Here is a 16,307-nt window from a genome sequence, read left to right as displayed (position 1 = left end):
AGGATCTTACTTGTGATGCTTGCCAATTGGGCAAACAAGTAAAATCCTCCTTTAAACCTAAGGATGGAATCTCAACCAAAAGGCCATTAGAGATGTTACATATTAATCTTTTTGGACCAACAAGAACTCAAAGTTTAGGAGGTAAACACTATGGTCTTGTGGTGGTAGATGATTACTCTAGATTTGGTTGGGTACTTTTCCTTGCTCATAAAAATGATGCTTTTCATGCTTTCTCAACTCTTTGCAAGAAAATTCAAAATGAAAATGATTTAAAAATTGCTCATTTGAGAAGTGATCACGGAAGAGAATTTGAAAATCAAGACTTTGAAAAATTCTGTGATGACTTAGGAATTTCTCATAACTTTTCATGCCCTAGAACCCCCCAACAAAATGGGGTGGTTGAAAGAAGGAATAGGAGCCTTCAAGAGATGACTAGGGCTATGCTTTGTGAAAATGAGATTCCTAAATTTTTATGGGCTGAAGTTGTGAATACAGCTTGTTACATTTTGAATAGGACAATCATTAGAAAAGGGTTGAAGAAAACCCCTTATGAGCTATGGAAAGGAACCCCTCCGAATCTTAAGTACTTTCATATTTTTGGATGCAAATGCTTTGTACTTAACAATAAAGAAAACCTTGGGAAGTTTGATCCAAAATCCTATGAAGGAATGTTTGTTGGATATTCCACCACAAGCAAGGCTTATAGAATTTATCTCAAAGAACATAGAACCATAGAGGAATCCATACACGTTACGTTTTGTGATTCTAACTTAATTCCCAGTGTTGTGATAGGTAATGATTCAGATGGTGAAGAGGCTGGAACAAGTAAAGAAAATCCTAAATCTGCTCATAACGAAGAATCTGCCAGTCCAGTTTTGTCTCGTCAGATTGGAGGAGACATTTTCATTTTATCTCTTGAACAGACACGAGAAATTGAAACAGTGAGACCATCAGAAACTCATCAAAGCTCAACACCACTTCGGAAGCCTAGAGAATGGAAGTCTATGAGGGGTTATCCTCATGACTTCATAATTGGTGATCCCTCTCAAGGAGTAACAACAAGATCCTCCACTAAAAGCAATCCGAACCAAGCAATTTTGCATTCTTGTCTCAAATGGAGCCCAACAATGTCAAACAAGCTCTTGAAGATCCATCTTGGGTCAAAGCAATGCAAGAAGAGCTTGCTCAATTCGACAAGAATGAGGTTTGGACACTAGTACCTCATCCGGATGGTAAGAAAGTTACAGGTACTAAGTGGGTGTTTAAAAATAAACTTGGTGAGGATGGACAAGTTGTTCGTAACAAGGCTAGATTAGTGGCTCAAGGTTACGATCAAGAAGAGGGTACAGATTTTGATGAGTCTTTTGCTCCGGTAGCTAGAATGGAAGCAATTAGGTTGCTCCTTGCCTATGCTGCCCATAAAGGTTTCAAAATGTTTCAAATGGATGTTAAATGTGCTTTCCTTAATGGCTTTATTGATAGAGAAGTGTATGTGGCTCAACCCTCCGGTTTTGAACATAAAGATTTCCAAAATCATGTTTTTAAACTATCTAAGGCTCTTTATGGTCTTAGACAAGCTCCAAGAGCTTGGTATGAAAGGCTTAGTGCCTTCTTGTTAGAAAATCATTTTCAAAGGGGTACCACCGATACTACTTTATTTATTAAAGCATCTAATGATGATATACTCCTTGTTCAAGTTTATGTTGATGACATTGTATTTGGATCGGCCAATGTATCCTTGTGTGAAGAGTTTGGAAAACTTATGACTAGTGAGTTTGAAATGAGTTTAATGGGAGAGCTAACTTTCTTTCTTGGCCTCCAAATCAAACAAACTCCTAGTGGTACTTTTATTCACCAAGGAAAGTATGCAAAAGAACTTATCAAAAAGTTTGGCCTAGAAAATTCCAAACCAATGAGTACACCAATGCACCCTAACACAAAACTTGAAAAGGATGATGATGGCCAAGATGTGGATGAAACAAGGTATAGAGGAATGATAGGTTCACTTATGTACCTTACCTCCTCTAGACCGGATATTGTTCAAAGTGTGGGTGTATGCTCAAGGTTTCAATCTCATCCAAAAGAATCCCATCTTACGGCTGTTAAACGCATCATTAGATACATTAAGGGGACTTGTAATTTTAGATTATGGTATCCTAAATCTGATGATTTTTGTGCAGTAGGGTTTTGTGATGCAGATTATGCGGGAGATAGAGTGGATAGACGGAGCACATCCGGCATGTGTTGCTTCCTTGGAAGCTCACTCAACATGTGGTCAAGCAAGAAGCAAGCCACAGTGGCTTTATCCACGGCTGAAGCAGAATATATTTCCGCATCTGCTTGTTGCTCTCAATTAATTTGGTTAAAAACACAATTGGAAGATTACAAATTAAAAATCAATAGTATACCCTTATTTTGTGATAATATGAGTGCTATAAACATTTCAAAAAATCCTATTCTGCACTCAAGAACCCAGCACATTGAGATAAAATATCATTTTATTAGAGAGCATGTGTAAAAGGGTACTATTGATATTCAATTTGTAAAATCTGAAGACCAAATTGCTGATATTTTTACAAAACCCCTCTGTGAAGACAGATTCTGCACCCTGAGAAAAAGTTTGGGAATGTTTGATTTAAGTTCTATTGATAACTTGTGAATATTTGACTCTACTCAGTTTTGTCTCGTAGGTTTGGACGAGATAAAAATGAGGGCATGATGGAAGAGCTATAATTAAGGGGGAGGCAACGCAGAATTTAAGTTTTATGGGCCCTACCAAATATATTTGACCCCACCATGGCAGTTTTGTTAGTTCCTTATTTTTTTTAAAAATAAAATCATAAAATTCATTAGTTGTCTTATCAAATCTTGTTGGAAGAAGTATGTTGTCAAATCAAATCTTTCCTTCCAACTAATCCCCTGATTCAAGGAAACTCCTCCTTTTTCAGTTTTTTGAAAACTTCCCTGGTTAATAACCGCACCATTAATGGTTAATAACTCCCTCCACTATCTCTCTCCACTCCACATTTATTGCACCACTAACCTCCCTCCTCCCTCACCTCTTTCGGCCTTCCTCACCCTTTCATATTCAACTTCTCCACTCTCCCAACCATGAAAAAGAAAACTGCTCCCAGAAAAAGTCAAAGGCTCATATTTTCTCAAAAACCGTCCACTCCACAATCTCACACTCACATCCATATTCACTCTACATCATCATCGTCACCCTCACCTCCCTCAAAGCAAACCGACACCATGAGAAGGAAAGTCATTGCCACGAAAACCTCTTCAAGGAAGAAGAAAGAAAAAGCTCCCGTGGAAGAAGAAGAAGAGTCTCACACATCACCTATTCTGTCTCCACCACCATCACCACCGAAGAAATTCACTCCTCATGCATCCGGAAAAAGCTCTCAAAAGACTAAGGGTTTCGTGCTTCATGAGACCAGAGAACCCACGAACCTTGGTTCAATGGAGTTCAAGAATAAATTTCACAAACCACACTCCCATTTTGATCCTTCAAGGTTTTCTACTTGTGCCTTCTATGAATTCCACAAAGAGGTTTTGGGAAAATGGCATATGTGCCCATCCTACTTGGTGAATCTCGAGTCTCTGGCCTCCAAAGGAATCAATCTACAACCCCTGTTTGATAGTCTCAAATGGTCACCATTGCTCCTTATTCACAAAATGGTTTACCCAGGGTTGGTAAGACAGTTTTATGCGAATCTGAGATTTATTGATGGCAGCCTTCACTCCTACGTGAAACGTGTGCATATCACTCTGAATGCTGAGACCATTGCTTCTGCCCTTGGTTACATTGATGAAGGGCCGAAGGTTTACATGAGTGATAAATGGGATTCACACGTTGGGGTTGCATACAAGCAAGTTCTTCATCAAATCTGTGAAAATCTGTCTGGACTGGACGGATCCGTTCCTACTCACAAGGCTTTGGGTCCAACCAACTCCCTGCTGCACCGCATCATAACTCACATTCTCACCCCACAAAGTGGTTCTCATAACAGGGTAACCGTATCTGACTGTCTCATCATATTTGCTCTTGTTACTTCATCTTCCATTTCATTTAGTTATCTAATGATTAGACATATGTGGGAGTCTGTAAAAAGTACAAAAAAGGCTAATTACCTTATGGAATGTTTCTCACGTGCATCTTTGAGTACTTTAAGGTAGATTTAACAAATGAGGATGTAGAGAACAAAGTCTCTATGATCAAAGGAGGCGGGGCTGTTAAAAAGGAAAAGAAATCTATGGCTTCTGATGATGACTTTGAGAGCCGGCCAGAATCCTCAAAGGCGACCGATTCCCTAAGAGACATTCTCACAGAATTCTCAAACATGCTGATCTCATGGTTCAATTTTACAAGTCTGCTCGCAAACTTGCATATGAAAATGAGTCGGCCTGGAAGAAATGCCAAGAAAGGGTCGGTCTAATGCTGGAAAGCCTTGATGATGAAGTTGGTAATGAAGCAGGGGCCGAGGACTCGGACTTTAATCTTTCTGATGATTAAATTTCAGTTTACTATTTGATATTGGCACACTTTGGCTCAATTTGTTATTTTGTTAGGTTGAAGACTGATAGTAGTATAACTGTGTGATACTCTGTTAATACTTTTGGATTATGTTCTGGGTTATTTTTTGCATACTCTGTTCTCTATGTTCTGGGTTATATCTTGCAGGTGCCCCTTTGATGACAAAAGGGGGAGAAAAAATGAAAAATTGAAATCTAAAAAACAGAGGTGGAAAACAGGGGATGAAATTTTCTCTTGAAAATTCATGATCACCCTTGTTAAAAGGATATATTGTGATGTGATATATTGTGATGCTTGATGAAAGCATGTTAATAATGTTGAAACTGTATTTGCTTCATTATGATTACTGCTATTGATTTATGATGTTTTGGCAATGCATTTGTTTTGATTACATGAATGCCTGGCTGTTAATTAACCTTGATGAATATGCACACTTATATTGAATATTCTGATTCATCTTGGCAAACATGCAGGTTTGATAATTTATTTTTAGCAGTTCCTTTAAACTGTAATATCTAACAGCTGTCATATTTTGATGTAATCATGTGTGATTCAAAAATATTTTTCTTACTTGAATAATGTTGCTTTGATATCTTGACTGAAATTTTTTTAAAATTTTTGAACAATATTGTTTTGTACTCAACTGATGAGTGTATAATTTGAACAGAAAATCAATTTATTGATAACAAAAGAGTTTTGATTATCATACAACTCTGCTCATAAATCAAGCATTTAGCATCATATAATGAATATGCTAAAAAACATTGTTACTTGAAACTTGATTAAAATGTTACAGGTTAGTGCTTCCCTTGGTAAAAATGGTATATATTAAGGGGGAGCCATGTGAAAACTTGAAAGGGGAGAAATTCAAATCTTCAAAGGGAGTACTCTTACTCTAATTCTTAAATTTCTCTCCATTTCAATTTTAATAATGTTTGTCATCAAGGGGGAGACTGATGAGTTTGGAAAACTCCAATTTAATTTTGATGATGAACAAACATTATTGAAATATTTAATTACAAAATTATTAATTTGATCTTCATTAAACATGTGTTAATTAATAATTTTGTGATGCAGTTTTGATTGGGCCGATAATGAGATTCTGGTGCAAGCCCAATTCAGTCTTGGTATTAAATTATTGTGATTATAGTGGCTGAAACCATTGGGCCAAAAATAAAAAGAATTCTGGTGCAAGCCCAAATCAAAATTACATTCAGCCTTGATTAATGTTTCTTATGTTATGAGGCAAAATTGATTGTTATGTTACTTAGGCCAGAATGAGTTTCAATGCTCCAAGTCCAAAATTGTTTCTCATGCTTGATCCGAAAACAATTCATCAGGAAAGCAAATGTTATCATTTGCCATATGTCTTCTAACGGATCTCAAAGCTTGCCACATGATGGATTTCAAATTCACTCAATTATCATTAATAGCATGAAAACTATGAGAGAGATTATGAGTGACATGATTGATGTGTTTAAGCTATACGCCACTCAAGCTAGGGAAGTAAAAGTTACTTTTTCTACCTAATGGTTTAACTTCATTTAATTACTTCTCTTTCATTTGTTTCTTCTCTCTCATTCATTCTTTCTTCTCTTTTCGGACAATACCCAGCAAATCATGAAAGCAAAAATGAGCTACCGAAGTGAAGGAAGAACACTCTACAAGACCATCATGATGATGGCAAGAAAACATAACAAAATAAAAGTATGCTGTGGCTGAGATTTTCACCAAAAATGGTAAGATTTGGTGAGGTAATCTCGAGCTCTCCATACCAAAAATGGAGAAGGTGATTCGGCCAGCAAGGAAGAGATTCTTGGAGGCATAGCTTGTCTTTGAATCTGCTCAACCACCACAGGAAGTAGCTAGAGTGGCGAAGTGATGGAAGAGGCAGAGATTGGAGCAGAAGAAGCCATCATCATCATGAAGCATCAAGGGCCAGAAATCCATCTTGGAGAGCAAGCCAATGATGGAGCGCTCAGATTGATGAAGGGTGATGACCAAAAAAGGACTAGAGGTAATTGCATGTTGGGTTTTGCATGGTTATCTCTTCTCTCTCTGTGTGGCCGAACCGGATCTGTTTCTTGGAGAAGAAGAAGTTGGCTTAGTTTTCTGGCTTCAAAAGTGGAGGCTTCCCTCTTCTATAAAAAGAGAGAACAGCCACTAGGGGTGCACATGGGCCGGGTGAAGCCGGGTTCACTGTGACCCGAATCTGACCCTAATAATGACCGGGTCTATTTATGAGACCCTTACCCGACTCTAGACCCGATGAAATCGTGTTATTTTCGGGCCACACTTAAACCGGGTCTAGACTGGGTGAAACCCGGGTCTTGATCAACTTTATCACGACATCACCAAAAATTAGATTCTACATCTTTTGAACCTCTAAATTTTGAAAAATAATTATTCCATAACAATGCAACATTCGCATAATAATAATTTAGAATCTAATAATAATAATTTAAAGTTTCATAATAATAATTATATCAATTACACATTAAACATTCAAAGTTCAAAAGACAATTAAAACAAAGTTAACAAGCAACACAAGATTAACATAATAATAATAATTTATAGTGTCATACCAACCAATAACAACAAAATATTAAATAGCAAACAACTACACGGGTCCAACGGGTCGGGGCTGGGTGACCCGAGGCTTGGCCGAACCCGATTTAATAAATAACTGGGACCATCTATTGAAACCTCGGATCTGACCGGACCGTAATGAAGCCGGGCCAAATTAACCCCAAAGTCATCGGGTCCGGTCCGGATCTTCGGGTTGGACCGGGTCTTGTGCACCCCTAACAGCCACTGTTTGGAGCAAGGAGAAAGAGTGAGAGTGCAAGGCACAGAAGTCTCAGAGCTACCTAAGCTAGCAGATTTTCTTCTCTTTCAATGTATTCTGTTTTGTATTTTTCTGTTTAATTTTGTCATGTCTTGAGTCTCATGGAAAAAAGGCAAACAGTGAGGTTTGTATGAAAAAGTCATAGATCGGAAAAAGGCAGAGAATGCAAAATTAAAAGAAAAAGTCATAGATGTTCTTAGAGTTCCTTTGTTCATCTATGTTGTGTTTCATGATTCTGTGGGAATCCCCTTGTAAGTTGGGTTAGCACTTTACAGATTGTAATCAGGAAGATTATAGTGAAATTCCATCATGTTTGTGATGGAGACTGGATGTAGGCTGCACTGCACTTAGCAGCTGAACCAGGATATATCTGGGTGTAATTTTCTCTCTTCTCTATTCCATTTCTGTTTCTACTGCACAGGAGCAAAAACCAATAATATCTCGTATCAAGTGACGAGACAAAAGAAAAGTCTCGTGGCTAGGGACGAGACAAAAAGAAAAGGTCTCGTGGCTAGTGACGAGATAAAAAGACAAAAAGTTTCCAAAGTTGGTTTCAAAAGTCAGCAAGTATTATCAAGAAAAAAAGGGGGCTAAGATTCAACCCCCCTTCTCTTAGCCACTGATAACCATCATGTTATATTTGCGGTTTAATTACTTTATTAGTCTCTATAATTTTATTAAATTTGTAATTAGGTTTCTATATCTTTTTTTTTTCTTTTAATTGGATTCATACTGCGTTTAATTTTGTAACGAGATCCTTTCTAATATAAAAATATTAGAGTTAACTGAATATTTTTCGCAAATTAAAGGTATTTAGAATTAAGAACCTAATTAGATCTTTAACTACATATTTTTTAGGAGATATATTTCATTAATTTTAATATTTTTGACATAAAAATAACTAAATTACAAAATTAGAAGCAATATATAGATTCAATTAAAAAGAAAAAACTATAGAAATTTAATTACAAATTTAATAAAATTATAAAACTAACAGAGAATAATTAATCCTATATTTGCTTCTTTGACATTTCAATAAAAATAGGATAAAGTATACTTTTTGTCCCTGAAGTTTGACAAAAGTTTTAAAAATATCCCTAAGTTTTATTTTGTTTTAATTTTGTCCCAAAAGTTTTCGATTTGTATCAAATATACCCCTGACGGCTAATTTTTAAAAAAATTTAAGACCAATTTAACAATAATTTCATAAGAACAACCCTCAACACAAGCAAATCAAGTATAATTTTCATGCATTATTGTTAAATTGGTTTTAAAATTTTTTAAAATTTAGCCGTCAAGAGTATATTTGATGCAAATCGAAAATTTTTGGGACAAAATTGAAATAAAATAAAACTTAGGAGTATTTTTAAAACTTTTGGCAAACTTCAGGGACAAAAAATATACTTTACCCATAAAAATATTTATTATAGAAAAAAATTGTTATGAAATTTTCAATATTGTACATTTCCCACAAAACCATGTGTTCCCAAATTGAAATGAAGAAAGAAAAGTATATTGCAAATTGATGAGTGTAGGGGCATGGTAGGGCTAAGCTAAGAGTCATTGTTCTTCATTCCCATGTGGAAAAGTATCGTAATTAAACTTGTCTGAAATTGACCCCATTTTTTTAAAATTTCTTATGTTGCCATAGAAACCCTGCCGACGATTTGAACTTCAAGTCACGTTTGTCTACCTTAATAAAATTCAAATATCTATATATACACATATTTTAAAGAGTTAGATCAAATGATAGTGTTAATTTAAGCAAAATTATATCATTTATAATTCTTTATAAGATGTAGATTTTTTTTTATCCAATTATTGAATCACAATAACTTAACCAGAATGAAGATTTTATATATATATATATATATATATATATATATATATTGTGTGTGTGTGTGTCAAATTTCATCGAAAATGGACATCAATGTTATATATATAACAAAAATCTTAAGTTGATTTTATATAAATTTACAAAATGTATAACAAATTGTTGTATCATAAGTTTATATGTTTTAGTCATTTATAGAAAATTTTTACGTCAATTCAAAATAATTATCTATTATTTTAATTTTATATATTTAAAAATTAACATAATACATTTATTATTATAATTATTATTGTTGTATAATAAACTAAGTATTTTTCAACTACATATTTGTTGATATCTGATTTTAATAAAATTTGATATATGTTAATTACTATATTATATATTATCGTGATTCAATGCGATCCGATTAATAAAATATATATCTTATAAAAAAATCATGAAGATAACTCAGTCCTATAAAGTACGAATATTTTTTTTATTTGTTTCATCTTTGTGTCGGACATATTTTAGAGTCTTAATAAAAAATTAAAAAAAAAATTTCTGATACGCTTAGATACACTTAAATACTATATAATATGTCAGTACGTGTGTTCAGTCTTATTCTTAACATGTATTCTTGAAATGAGTTTAGAAATAATATATATTATTAATTATTAAAATAAAATATATTTTAAATACTTTATATAATTAAAAAAAATATTAAAATAATTAAAAAATTAATTTATATTTTAATATCAATAAAATACTAAAATATTATTATAATTTATCTAAAAAATACTTTATATTTTATATATATGTTATGTCTTCATATCTTATAAAAATTATAAATTTACATATTTATGTATTTCATATCGTATCATGTCCTATATCTGTATGAGTAACCATTAGCAGCCTTGGCCAAAGATAAATAAGGATATATCTATTAATGCAATGGCTAGGACACCATGAAATTTAATTTATTGCCTTCATTTTTATAGATATACGTGTGTAATGCCATGGATATGGTACGGTATACCTAACAATATGCATTGTGGTCTACACCCTGCATGTGTGGATATTCTATTCATAATTTCATATACCACACCACATGTTTCGTTTTAATGTCTAAGCAACTTTGCTTTCGTTCTAGCCAAACATACACGTTCTTTGCAAATTTTAGGAAGAATAATGTACTCTTATATACTATAATGTATATACATTTTCTTATAGTATTTAGTTAAATTTATTCTTCTAAACAATTAAAATGTATTTTTTTATGCAATTATATGTAATTGAATGTCAGTATATAAAATATAATTAATATATAGAATTTTAAGTCTATATGGACAAGAATACCCCTTCAAAAACAATATATATATATATATATATATATATATATATATATATATTGTCTTCTTTTCCAAATAAAACGCACGGACTGATTCAATTATTTTAAATTTCTTAGAAGTTAGAATGACTTGGGCCTTTCTTTTTCCCTAGAATGACTTATTAGTTTGATCTTGTAATTCTTTCTCTGGATTATTTATTAAAAATATAATTAAAATACTTAATTTTAGTATCGATTAACAATATACATTATTAAAGATATAATTATTTATGTATATTTTTTTATTAATTTAAATTTTTTAAAAAATAATTTTATGTAATAGTATTAGAATTTTTGTGTAATAAAAAAAATTTAAAATTCAATTCTTGTTAGACTTCAAAAAAATAAAATAAAATAATGTTTATGTTTTTTAAAAATATATTAAAAAGATAATTATTTATATATATTTTTTATCATTTTAATTTTTTAAAAAATGTAATTTCATGACACATACTACATTTAGGACATGGAATGGTGGTGTGATATATATTATACTAGTTGCTATATTTTTTAGGGTAAAGTACTAAATTGCTCCCCTAGGTTTGGGCGTAATCCTGTTTTGGTCCTTAAGGTTTAAAATGTTCTATTTGAATCCAAAAAAGTTTCATTTAGCATCAATTTAGTCCCACAGTGAGGTCAAAATTAAATAATTAACAAAATATCCTATATAACAACAGTTCAAGAACAAAATTGATAATCTGGAGAACAAGTACAAGCTCCAGAGGCACAAAATCAACCATTGATGCATCAATACATTTATTTATCATTTTCTTTAGTTTTATAGAAAATATTTTATTTATATTATAAAAAAAATAATAAATAAATGTATTGATGTATCAATGGTTGATTTTATGCCTCTGGAGCTTGTACTTGTTCTCCAGATTATCGATTTTGTTCTTGTACTGTTGTTATGTAGGACATTTTGTTAATTATTTAATTTTGACCTCACTGTGGGACTAAATTGATGCTAAATGAAACTTTTTTGGATTCAAATAGAACACTTTAAACCTTAAGGACCAAAACAGAATTACGTTCAAATCTAAGGGACCAATTTAGTACTTTACCCTATTTTTTATGATGTATCATTTGTGATGTGGATTTCATTTGATTAAGATGGCATATATATAGTTTGATATCAATTGCACCATGTTGAAACCACTATGTGCTTTCTAATTCATATTCAGCAATTTTACGCACATTTTGTATTATAATATACATGACCCTGACTCCCCTTACATAAAGTTAGGTTGCCACTACCTTATTTTAAAAAAGAAAAAATTAAAAGAAACGGGAAAAAATATATTAAAATAAAATGAGGAGCTGACTACTCATGGAAAATAAGAGGAATATATATGGACCACTTTTGTATTGTGCATATCTATTTTTGTATATTTTTTACATTTAGTATTAAAAATAATTGATAAAAAAGTGAAAAAAATTAAACAGAAAATATATACTATAAAAAAGATAAAAAAAAATGATATAAATATTATTTTTCGGAAAACAATAGGAGGAAAGAATTATGACAAATAATATACCAGTGGAAAACTCAATAATTAAAATCATGTTGTTCTGTAATTTACATACTTATTAGCTCATTTCGTTTATTTACATACTCACTCATTCATTCAGAGAGAATGAAACTTCTATGTATAGTAGTTACTAGTTTTGGGTTTAATGCACATATATAAATTGTGCTACTTTCTTACACTTTTATTCCAAGAAATAGGGACTCTATTCTATTAACCACTTACAAGGACTCTATTTTTTAATAACAAAACAAAAGAAAAAAACAATTTAATTGTTAAAAGAATTAGTATCAAAATAGTAATAATTACTATAAAAAAATATAGATGCAGCAGAATTCAATTAATTTTGCAAGTTTACGTATATATTAGTTTGTTGTTAACAAAAACAAGAAATAAAAGATAACTCGCTAATTTTAATTTGGATGACAAATATATATAATGAGGAGTGTTACGGCCAGCAATTTTTATGTTTTGTAATCATCAATTGACTATCAATAATATTTTTAATGGTGTGAAATTATATCCAATAATGAGAGATCACTCACTTTTTTTTTATGGTTAAGTACTGGTCACAAAACACAAAAATTATTGACCCCTAAACTTTCTCATATATAATAACCGTATGCTTGTTAACTCCATACACACATAGTCACTATACATTAAAAGTGATAAATAGATCGAAATCTAAACTTGTCACTTGACCTTTCGGATCTGAAACTCTAATACCATGTCCTGAAACCACTCATTCCAAAAGCGTAACCTGACAGGATAATGTAACACTAATAATCATATCTTTAATACTTTCTAAACCTTCATTGTACACATTATACGCTTAGGGCATTGACTCCCTATACTTTTTCATAAAAAATCGGTCTAATCGACACGGCCTAATCTACATATTTTGACAAATTTTGACGTAACAAAATGAACTAACCCATTATTGACAAACTTTAACAAAATAAAATCGATCAGGACGGACTAACTCACTTACCAGTTACCACCCCTCTTATATGTCACCCCTCTTATATGTCACGCTCATTTTCTCTTTAAGTATTAAGGCTAATTATATTGCCTAAATGGGGCTCTCTTTTTTATTTTTATTTTTCAGTGTCTCAATGGAATGGATTCCTGATTTAGGGGGAAAATCAAAATGGGAATAAGGATGTGGAAATCTGAATAATCTTAAGAAGCGTGAGTGAAGGAATACCTCCCAGTAAAGTGGGATTTCAAATTGTAGGATATTTATTTAGGGCAAATTACAACGACGTCCCTTGAAATTTAGCGAACTTCATCATTAGTCTTTTTATTTGTTCCTTCTATTTATATAAAACAAAATACCGCATGAATAAAAAAAATGAAAAGTCTAGAGCCAGCAATTTTATTAAATTCTGACTAGCAAAAAAATGAATTATTGAATAAAATCGCACACCAATTTCACACCATTAAAATCACTACCTATTTGTATATATATATATATATATTTTTTTTTTTTCAAATAAAATAATCAAATCTATTACAGTAAAATAATTCATTTTCTTACAACATAATTAAATTTCTTTATAAACATCATATCTATATAACTTTTATATACTGATGATAGTGTAAAATAATTTTGAATATATATTCAATTAATATTATTATATCATCAAAAATAACCTCAACATTACTATTTAAAAAATTATCTAAACACATAAATTTGATCGGATAATTATCTAAAACTTTGTACGTTCGACCAATATTTAAAATTTTAAAATTAATTAGTGGCTATTTTTTTTATGTGTAAATCTCCTTTTGGCAGTTTAGTGTTAGATTTATAATTAATGTCATTATTGGGACTAACTAGTTCTAGCTTCTAAAAAGTTTAATATCCAAAATTGGTTGTTAATAATTTTCATTTCGGATAAATTATTTCTTAATAACAAAATTTTTGACAAATTATTAGTTTTTATATTTTAGAATATTAGATAAATTATTCTCTAATAAAACAAAAAGATAAATTAGTTCTTAATCTTTTTAAAAAAAAATGGCAAATTATACTATGATGTTTCTAAAAAATAATATAGCTGAGGAATTTAATCGTCAAAAATTTTAAAGATAAAAGGCTAATTTTAGCCTCTTATTTTATTAGAAACTAATTTATTTAATACTCTAAAATATCAAGGATCAATTTATCAAAATTTTAGAGACTAATTTATTTAAAATAAAAATGGTTAGAATCAAATAACTTATTATTAATATTTTTTGCTTATAAACACTTTAATCAATAATACAGGTACTCTAAAATTTCAAACAAGTGCAAACTTAATTTTTAATCTATGACTAAAATATCTACGGTCAAATACGGTAACTTGTATGTACCTTATTAGTAAATATAAAGATTAAGTATTTTTGTCGTCTCTAAAAGTTTAGGTGAAAATCAAATTCGTCCTTGACCTTTTTTGTTATTAAAATCATCCTTAACATTACAAAACGTTATAAAATTATTCTTTTGTCTATAAACAACATTTTTTCGGACAATTTTATCCTTAAACAAAAATAATATTATAAAAAAAAAATAAACCACCCCACTCCATCTCTATCTCTACCCCTCCCACCTAAAACAGAACAAAAAAAAAAAACAAAAGACACAGAATAAAAGAAAAGAGAAACAGAGAGGAAGAAGAAAGAGAAGGAAAGGAAGAAGAGGGAGTTGACAGCGGAGAAGAGTGCGACTGCTGCCGTCGTCGTCGCCGGTGTCGTGACTAGAGAGAGACAAAACAAGGAGACGAGAGAAGAGAGAAACAGAGGGAGAAGAAAGGAAAGGAAGAAGGAGGAGGTGACGGCAGGGAAGAGTGATGGCGGAGAGCTGCTCTGTCGGCGTCGAGCTCCATCACCGTCGTCGGGCTTCTGGTGGTGAGGGGATCTGCTCTTCCCCTCGCTCGATCTGTCCTCTCCTCAGCCACAGCTGCGACGGCAACAGCAGTAGCTTTTCGTGCCGTCGCTTCTTCCTCCTCTTTCCTTCAACCGCGATGGTGACAGACGAAGCAATACCACCCCTCTTCTCTGAGTTTTCCTCTTCTCTCTTTTTTCTCTCTTCTCTCTTCTCTCTTTTCTGCGTTCTCTCTCTTGAGTTTAAAGGATTGAAATTTTGAATTTTCTGTCTTGAATTTGAATGTGGTGTTGTTGTTAATAGATTTTTGAATCTGAATATATTGTTGTTGTTGATTCTGTGTTAGCTTTGTTTAATTTTTTGAAATTAAAAAAATAGTTGGTGTTGTTGTTGTGATGGATTTTTGAATTTGGATATATTGTTATTGTTGATTTTGTGTTGGTTTTGTTTGATTTTTTGAAATTAAAAAAAAATAGTTGGTATTGTTGTTGTTGAAGATTTGGGTGGAGAAAGTGGAGTAAGGAGGAGGCTGAGGTAAACAATGGAGTAAGGAGGATAAAAGAGAAAGATGATGATGAAGGGTATTTTAGTCTAAAATTTTAAAAAGGATGATTTTATAACGTTTTGTAACGTTAAGGATGATTTTAATAACAAAAAAAGGTTGGGGACGAATTTGATTTTCACCCAAAATTTTAGAACGAAAAAAGTACTTAACCCTAAATATAACGTTAGAGATCGACAAAATTTGTTGTTTTTTGGTCAATATTTACTATTTAAGTCAAGGCTAAAAAGTATATTATTAGATTATCGAATTAAATGAATTGGATTGATGACTAAAAATTAGGGCTGCACACGGATCGGATCGGATCGGATATAGCCTAAAATTCTATCCGATCCGCACTGCACTCATCGGATCGGATCGGATACGATATCCGCATTTTTTTAGGCCGGATCCGATCCGATCCGATCCGCAATGCGGATCGGATCGGATATCGGGTATATCCGCATAATTAAAAAAAAAAAACTATTTTAAGATTCTATTTGACTATTTTTACAAAAAAAATCCAAAAAATTTATTTTTTATCTGTTTAAGCCTCTTTACTCCTAAAATATTATCAATAATAGTTCTTTTGAATAACAAAAACAAAATAATAACACAAGATTTAAGTTTAATTATTCTAAGTTGAAGTAGAACATAAAAAATTAAAAATAAAATATCATAAAATTCATAAATAACACACTAAAATTCATATCACATTAGGGTTTATTTTCTTAAACTATGCTATTTATATATGATGTGCGGATATGCAGATTTGCGGAT

Source organism: Arachis ipaensis, chromosome B10 (assembly GCF_059453495.1).
Source record: "Arachis ipaensis isolate K30076 ecotype BB chromosome B10, ASM5945349v1, whole genome shotgun sequence".
Classification (NCBI taxonomy): Eukaryota; Viridiplantae; Streptophyta; class Magnoliopsida; order Fabales; family Fabaceae; genus Arachis; species Arachis ipaensis.
The sequence above is the reverse complement of the archived record's forward strand: the minus strand, read 5'-3'. Positions refer to the sequence as shown.